At 37.9% G+C, this 8,452-nt stretch overlaps 1 protein-coding gene across 6 annotated transcripts in view; it reads left to right on the forward strand.

The window, feature by feature from the left end:
- LOC128732895 (neuroglian) overlaps nt 1-7,682 on the forward strand; it is a 127,667-nt gene extending 119,985 nt beyond the window's left edge. For 5 of the 6 annotated variants that reach the window (XM_053826327.1, XM_053826326.1, XM_053826328.1 and 2 more), the window contains exon 11: nt 5,705-7,678. The gene's annotated coding sequence lies outside the window, so the exon portion shown is untranslated. Of the gene's footprint in view, nt 1-5,704 lie in introns of all 6 variants that reach the window. The other variant, XM_053826332.1, reaches the window with a different exon arrangement.
- The last annotated feature ends 770 nt before the right edge of the window (nt 7,683-8,452 follow it).

Below are 8,452 nucleotides of genomic sequence, written 5' to 3' on the forward strand. Positions count from 1 at the left end.
CAAAATGACCGAAATCACTTCCGAAGGCCAAACTGAATAATGATCCTCAATCAAGCTTAAAATCAGTTTGAAATGAAAAATGTAAATGGTTTCGTTTCGTAGTAAACTTAAAAATGCCTTGCCTTTAAAATCCAGAAATGGCCACAAAATAGAAATGGTCTCGAATAAAGCATAAAATGACCGAAAATTGATTTCAAAGCCGAAAAATAACCAAAATAAAAAAATGGTTCCGTATACGGATATATATATATCTTCTATACCTATAAAGAAGGATTTCTGTCTGTCTGTCTGTCTGTCTGTCTGTCTGTCTGTCTGTCTGTTTTGTGTTCCTTATAGAATCAAAAACTACTGAACCAATCGGCGTGAAAATTTGCATGTAGAGGTTTTTAGGGCCAGGAAAGGTTTTAGTGATGGTTAGAGACCCCTCCCCCCACTAAGAGGGGGGGCTCCCATACAAATGAAACACAAATTTCTGCATAATTCGAGAACTAATTAAGCAAATAGAACCAAATTTGGCATGTGGGTGTTTTCGGTGACAAGAATTTATTCTAGGGTAATTTGAGACCCCTCCCCTCTTTATAAGGGGAATTATAACTCCTCTCCCCTTTAAGAGGGGGGGTTTCCATACCAATTTCCTCATAACTCGAGAACTAATCAAGCAAATGGAACCAAATTTGGCATGTGAAGGTTTTCGAGGGCAAGAAAATTTTCTATGTTGAATTAGGACCCCTCCTCACTTTAAGAGGGGGGGCTCCTGTACAAATGAAATACCAATTTCCTCATAACTCGAGAACTAATCAAGCAAATGGAACCAAATTTGGCATGTGTGTGTTTTTGAAGACAAAATTTTTTTCTATTATGAATTGGGACCCCTCCCCACTTTAAGAGGGGGGGGGGGCTCCTATACAAACGAAATACAAATTTCCTTATAACTCGAGAGCTAATCCAGCAAATGGAACCAAATTTGGCATGTAGGTGTTTTTGGAGGCAAGAATGTTTTCTATGATGAATAAGAACCTCTCCCCACTTTAGGAGGGGGGGCTCCTATACAAATGAAATACAAATTTCCTCATAACTCGAGAACTAATCAAGCAAATAGAACAACATTTGGCATGTGGGTGTTTTTTTTGGTGACAAGAATTTATTCTATGGTGAATTGAGACCCCTCCCCTCTTTATAAGAGGAATTATAACTCCTCTCCCCTTTAAGAGGGGGGACTTCCATACAAATTTCCTCATAACTCGAGAACTAATCAAGCAAATGCAACCAAATTTGGCATGTGAAGGTTTTCGAGAGCAAGAAAATTTTCTATGGTGAATTAGGACCCCTCCCCACTTTAAGAGGAGGGGCTCCTGTACAAATGAAATACAAATTTCCTCATAACTCGAGAACTAATCAAGCGAATTGAACCAAATTTGGCATGTGTGTGTTTTTGGAGACAATTTTTTTTTGAATGATGAATTGGGACCCCTCCCCACTTTAGGAGGGGGGGTCCTGTACAAACGAGATACAAATTTCCTCATAACTCGAGAACTAATCCAGCAAATGGAACCAAATTTGGCATGTAGGTGTTTTTGGAGGCAAGAATTTTTTCTGTGATGAATTAGGACCTCTTCCCACATTAGGAGGGGGGGCTCCAATACAAATGAAATACAAATTTCCCCATAACTCGAGAACTAATCAAGCAAATGGAACCAACTTTGGCATGTGAAGGTTTTCGAGGGCAAGAAAATTTTCTACGGTGAATTAGGACCCCTCCCCACTCTAAGAGGGGGGGCTCCTGTACAAATGAAATACAAATTTCCTCCTAACTCGAGAACTAATCAAGCAAATAGAACAACATTTGGCATGTGGGTGTTTTTGGAGGCAACCATTTTTCCCATGATGAATTAGGACTTCTTACCTTTTTAGGAGGGGGGGGGGGCTCCCATTCAAACGAAATACAAATTTGCTCATAACTTTAGAACTAATCAAGTAAATGGAACCAAATTTGGCATGTGAGAGTTTTAGATGGCAGAATTTTTTTTCTGTGGTGTATTACGACCCCTTTCCCTTTTAAGAGGGTGGGCTTCCATACAAATGAAATACAAATTTCCTTATAATTTGAGTACTAATCAAGCAAATGGAACCAAATTTAGCATGTAGGAGATTTTTGAGTCTTGAATTTATTTTATGATAGTTAGAGACCTCTCACCCCTGTGGTAGGGGGATATGGACTCTCATACAAATAAAACAGAAATTTTGGCGAAACTCAAAAACTAATCCAACTCGAGAAATTCGAGACTCTTCCATAAAACATTAATCAATAACAAGACCACAAAAACTATGTATAGTAACACTAGATCATTCAGGACGAGCCGGTCGCGAGTGTTGCCGGTGACCCGCCGTCGGAAGCGCCGCCCACTGGGGGACTTGCAAAACTCGAGAAGTGATAAAGATCATCCGAGATTCATGATTTATGTACAACACAGGTTAATTTGTGGCAATACGAAGTTTGTCGGGTCAGCTAGTTATATATAAAGCACTGGCCAAAAAATGCTTTAAGGGGTTAGAAAATCTCAAAATTAAATGTCGTAAGCTAAAATCTCAAAAAAAAAAAGTTCTTAGTCCAAAAATAAAAACAGTCCCGTAATGAGCCTAAAATGGCTACAATACGTTATCGGCCCAAATAATAGATGGTTCCGAATTGGGCTCAAAATGGTCGAAAAGCACTTTTGAAGGCCAGAAATGCTACCAAAAACCAAAATGGTCCCATATTAACCATAGAGTGGCCAAAAATGTTTTTAAAAGTGGGTCGCAAAATGTCCAAAAAATGAAAATGGTCCCGTCGTGAACCTAAAACAGCCAAAAAATACTTTTAAAGGCCAGAAATGGGCAAATTTAAGATGGTCACGCCTGAAATGGCGGGAAAAGGTAGTCAAATGCCAGAGAAGTCCAACACTATACTGCCGTAACTCGCATAACTGTCCCATTTATATAGGAAACTCCAAAGAAAATGGGACTGATATGTGATTCACGGCAGTATAATGGCCGAAACCAAAGCCCAGACGCGGGCCAAAAATATTAATCCGAATTAAACATAAAATGTTCGAAAACTGTTTTCAAAGGCAAAGAATGGCCAAAACGAAAATGGTTCCATATAAAAGGCTGGCGGAAAAATGCTTTTAGGGGCTAAAACTGGCCCGTCGTTAACTAAAATCGCCGCAAAATATTTCCTAGGCCAAAAATAAAAATGGTCCTGTAACAAGCAACAAAACAGCCGAATACGTTGTTGGTCAAATTAAAAAATAGTCCCGAATTAAACCTAAAATGGTCGAAAAGTGTTTTTATAGGCTAGAAACGGCGAAAAAATGATCTCGTATCAACATTAAAATGGCCGAATATGCTTCTAAAAACCAAAGTGGCCCCAAATTACGCATATAAAGTAACCGAAAATATTTTTGAAAAGATCACAAATGTCCAAAAAGAAAAACTGGTCCCGAATTGGCCTTTAACCCTCTAACGGGCAACACCGTAAAAACGTTGCGATCAATCTAATGACTATTTTATCATGAAAGTACACACGAAAAAACCTTAAGTTCTGATTTTCATGCAAAAATAATTATCTGGAGGAGCGCCAGGTAAGAAAAAGTCCAATTTCTCTTTTTCCTTTTTCATGTCTAACGCTCTGCCCAGATATTTTTTCAATTCAGATATATTACAAAATTAAAATAATGCATGAAATTTACTCATAGAAAAACTTTTTAGGTCAATCATTTTGTTCTAGATGTCCTTTTTCTTCAAAAGTAAAAAATGGAAAATTCGCGTATTAATTATTTTCGAAATTTTTGTTTTTGAAAGATGATAACTTTTGAATGCATGGTCAGAATGTTATGATATTAGTATCAAAATGTCAAGAAATCTGTACAGAACATATTTTCGATATTGCCAATTAAAAACAAATTTCGTATGCGGCTCTGGAGCTCCAAAAGCGAAGGCCGTCTACAGACGGTCTTACCCGTTAGAGGGTTAAAATTAGCCCTAAGTGAAAAATAAAAATGGTTACGTCGTAAACTTAAAATGACCGAAAAAGGCTTGTAAAGGTCAGAAATGGACCAAATAAAAATGGCCACGGATTAAACATTAAAATACTGTCGAAGACCAAAATCAAAATAAAAATTATCCCAAATTAAACTTAAAATGATTTAAAAAAATGCTGTTTTAAAATGGTCTCACTCTCGAATTAGGCATAATCTAACCGTTTTCAAAGGCCAAAAAACGAGTTCAGTGGCCAGAAAATACCAATATAAAAATGACCCAGTAGCAGTAGGGAAGCCAAAAGTCGCCAAAATGCTTTGGTGACTGTAAATAAAAATGCTCTCGTAAAAACGTTTCTAAAAGCCAGGAATGGTCTAACTGAAAAAAAAAATGATTACGAGTCAAGCTGCAAATGGAGGAATAATACTTTTAAAACTTGAAATGACCGAAAATGCGTTGAGATGCCAGAGAAATGGACAAAATAAAAATGGTCGCGAATTCAGCTTAAAGTTAGACCAAAAAATTCTTGTCCGAACATTGCTCTTAATTGCCAGTAAAAACTGATCATTTAAAGTAACATTGCAACCCATTTCGATGTCCGATGGTAAGATCGATTGACGGGAATATGTACCACACTAATTTTGAAACAGTATAAATGAGTCATATTTAGGGTTGGTTAATCATGGATTATGCATTACGAATCCTCTAACGTTCCGGTGGTATACTCGGAGTTTGACAAAGTAAAGCCGTAGCGCTACGTTCCTCATTCGGAACATGACCTTCTGTTATTTATTCAACCATTTTCGCGGCCATCCAGCGATGAGGCTTCAAGGCAATTCTAGGGTTAATATGAGACCATTTTCTTTTCTAACCTTTTCCGGCCTTTGAAAAGGGTTTAGAGAAATTCCAAATTTCGCTTAATAATCCCGTAAATTCCAAAATTTTTGTAGTAAAAATCGGGCAATTTTATAAAGTTTGTGAAAAAATACGTAAATTGCGTAAAAACACTGAAATTAAATCGTTATAAATAGAAAATTAGTAATTTAAATCTACATTGTCGGTAATCGGTAATCTAAATTGGCTAAGAGGCGAGCCAGACGAAGGCTGGAAATAGAAAGGTCTTCTCTTTTCCTAGAAAATTTAAATGTTTTTTTCATATCATAGTCAGACACAGCGGCGAAAAACATTGTTTTTGGTAAATTCCACGCTCGTTTTGATATTACACCAAAGCTTTTTTTTAATTTTCGTACAAAATGGGCCGAATGGTCCCATAATTTCATGAGCTTTTTTACAGACACGTAATTTAATGGTTTTACAAACGAAAACAATATTAAAAATTAGATATCTTCTATTTCTCCTGAAATTTTCTGGGAAATCCGAAGAGAGATTGTATGAGATGCTCTCGGCAGACAAATATGACAATGACTATTTGTGAAATTATTCATCGTCATAAATTAAACGGAACGAATCACCTAGCGTTCCACAGGGCACCGATTTAGGGTCGTTATTTTTCACTTTATTCGTTTGTAATTATAGATATTGTATTTTTACAGCAAAATAAAACCTTTAACATTCAATTTAAAGAGTAAAATTTCGTACCTATTTTGCACCAAAAATGTTCCTCCTTGCTCCCAAACCAGTTTCCACAAAATTCAGCTATCAGATTCTAAAGTCTCGCCCATTTTAGGAGGACAATTCACCGAAGATGGTTCCTTCATCGGCCAGTACGTACCCGGTAAGCCACCGGTCAGTGCCCAGTCGACCCCGCAAAACCCTTCGCTGCAGGGAGCCAACGCTGGCATGGCGACGTACGTTTAAGTGGCCAACACCACCAACAGTGGCCAGCCACCAGGAATCTATTGCTTGTTGTGTTTACCGGGAAGTACCGAGTGAAGGAGCGCTGACGGTTGATGACTACTACTGGACGGAGCTGACACACGTCAACAAACCTCTTTGTGTTTTGTTTTTTACTTTGTGAACCATCATTTGGAAAATACATTCGTTCTTAGCGTGTTAACGAAACCCGAGTGGGTAGTATCAAAATGACTCTCTCTTGGCAACTCAAACGAATGTGTTCAGACGCAGATTTACTATTGTAAGAAAAAACAAACCGGTTAAAGGCAGGCAGCATTAGAAGATAATTAGACAGTTTTCAGTTTACCTTTTGGAGTCAGTACAAAATTTTAGGACGCAGAAAAAAAAGGAACAGTCGCTTAGTTTTAGTTGAACCACCATTTATTAGCGCTACGCTACGGTAGGCTGCTGTGCAGTGTTCTGCTTAGTGCGCCGTGCGCACCTAGCGGCAATTGTTGCAAACCCCCAAATGTAGCGAAATTCCATTTCACCATCATCGGCAGCTCTAATCCTCGGAAAACGCAGGCCCACTCGCAAGCGGAGCTTGGATTCCACTTTATATTATCCGTTATTTGTGCTTTAATTATTATGACCTACTATTACCTACTACGCGCGGTGAACGCAAACGCGATCGTACGAGATTCCGGGCGGGAGATCCCCTCAAAGAGCGGGATTCGAAATGCACGAAACGTGAAAAAAAAACACTATCTGCTTAATTTTATTTAACGAAACCAAGAGAACCATCAACCGGTCGTCGTCGTCGTCGTCGTAGTTGTTAAACGCCTTCTTCGTCTCAATCCGGCCCACTTGAGTTCTTTGTTTGTTTTATTATTTAGTTATTATTTTTTTGTTTTATTACGTAACTTTCTGTTAGGATAACATTCGATGGAACTAAACTATAACGTGAAACAGTAGAACGCGGTACGCGAAGAGTTATTGAATCAATTTCGTCCAGTAAGCAAGAATCTCTTATTCGTACTAGTTTGTAAATGCTTAAGGAAACAAAACGCAGAAATAAGGAAATCCGTCAGTCAGAGCCCACTCTCCTCTACTACCATGCTACTTTTTGTTTCTCCCATCTCCAATCACACAAACGTTAAAAAAAGTGGATAAGTTTTAGGTTTGTTGATAGTTTTATACTTGATTATAAAACTTTTGCAACAACTGTTCGATTGGTAGAGCGAGCAAGGAAGCCAACCAGTTCGGGAGCACAAAACCCAGCTACCCCCCATTCCCCGAGCTGGCTGTGGCCTGGCAGAGGTGGACAACGAAAGGAAATCTCACGATATAAAATAAACCCGAAACCCGAACATCACACAATTAAGGTATCACACAATTAATGAAGCAAGAAGAAGATATTTGTACTGAGAATGAAAAGTAAAAAAAAACACACACACAATTGGGAAGAGAGGGAGAGAGATATTCTGTATATAATGCAAAAGTGCTGCAATTATTTCCCGTAACGTAACGTGACGGTTTTCGGAATGCAAATTAATTAGTTTTTTCGTCGTCGTCGTCGCGGTGGTAAAGAACGAACAGCACAGCACAGCTAAGGAAAAGAAAACCCCCAGCTAAGGAGGAGAATGAAACGAAATAATGTTGAAATGCAATTCTTTTCTTTTTAATAGAAATTTCCCTGTATTAGTTTTAACTGTTTAGTAAGAGAAAAGCTAAATGTTTACTTTTATTTGTAATAAAGAATCTCTTTACGAAATAATTTGTGTTTCTTTTTTGGTATTATGGTTTTATATTTTTTTAGTCTGACCCACTTTTTTTGGGTTTAAGCCCCATGATTTACTTTTTGTTTTCATCCCGTACGATCTGAATGAATTACCGAATCACACGAATCGAACGAAAGCGACAAAACCACACAGGGTCTTAGTAAAAATATTATCTTTACACTCTATCTAATCTAATAAATTTATTACATTTTGCTTGCGTCTTGTTGAAAATTTGTCGAGGAAACCAGCAACAACCAAGCGGCAGCAGTAGTAAGGACGCTTGTTTTTGTTGTCTCGGAAGGGCGGCATCCCGATGGGGCCGCCACGACTGGGTTACAACTAATCAATGCAATTATTTTGTATAAATTCAAATATTTTAACTAAATATAAACCTAATCGTGCTTTCGCTTCTAATGTTGACACAATCGGACGCAAACTGCTGCACTGTGGACGCTCTTCTAGGTAGGGCAGAACAAAAAAGCTGCCGTTTAGTAAGGATATTATAGGTATGAGACGATAATGAAGGAAAGAAAGAATGCTTGCTGTAGGCTTAGGAAAGTAGAGGATAACAGAATGAAAGGCGTAACATAAAAACAATGGGTGCTTTTTATACACACACACAAACACTGAGAGAGAGATAGAGCAAGAAACTGGAACGGTCGAAGGCATTATCCAAGTGAGAAAGGAATGTAACAACTGTGCTGTCCGTGATAAGGATGGCTTGTTTTGTTATATTTTGCGAAACAAAAAAAAAACATAAAAACAAAATTTTTAAGAAAACTTTTTGTTTTGATATAACCAAGTGCTTTTAAAATGGTTGGAGCAGCTTTTTTTACGCAAAAGTTATCTCCTTCCATTTT

This window comes from Sabethes cyaneus, chromosome 1 (genome assembly GCF_943734655.1).
Source record: "Sabethes cyaneus chromosome 1, idSabCyanKW18_F2, whole genome shotgun sequence".
NCBI classification, from domain to species: domain Eukaryota; kingdom Metazoa; phylum Arthropoda; class Insecta; order Diptera; family Culicidae; genus Sabethes; species Sabethes cyaneus.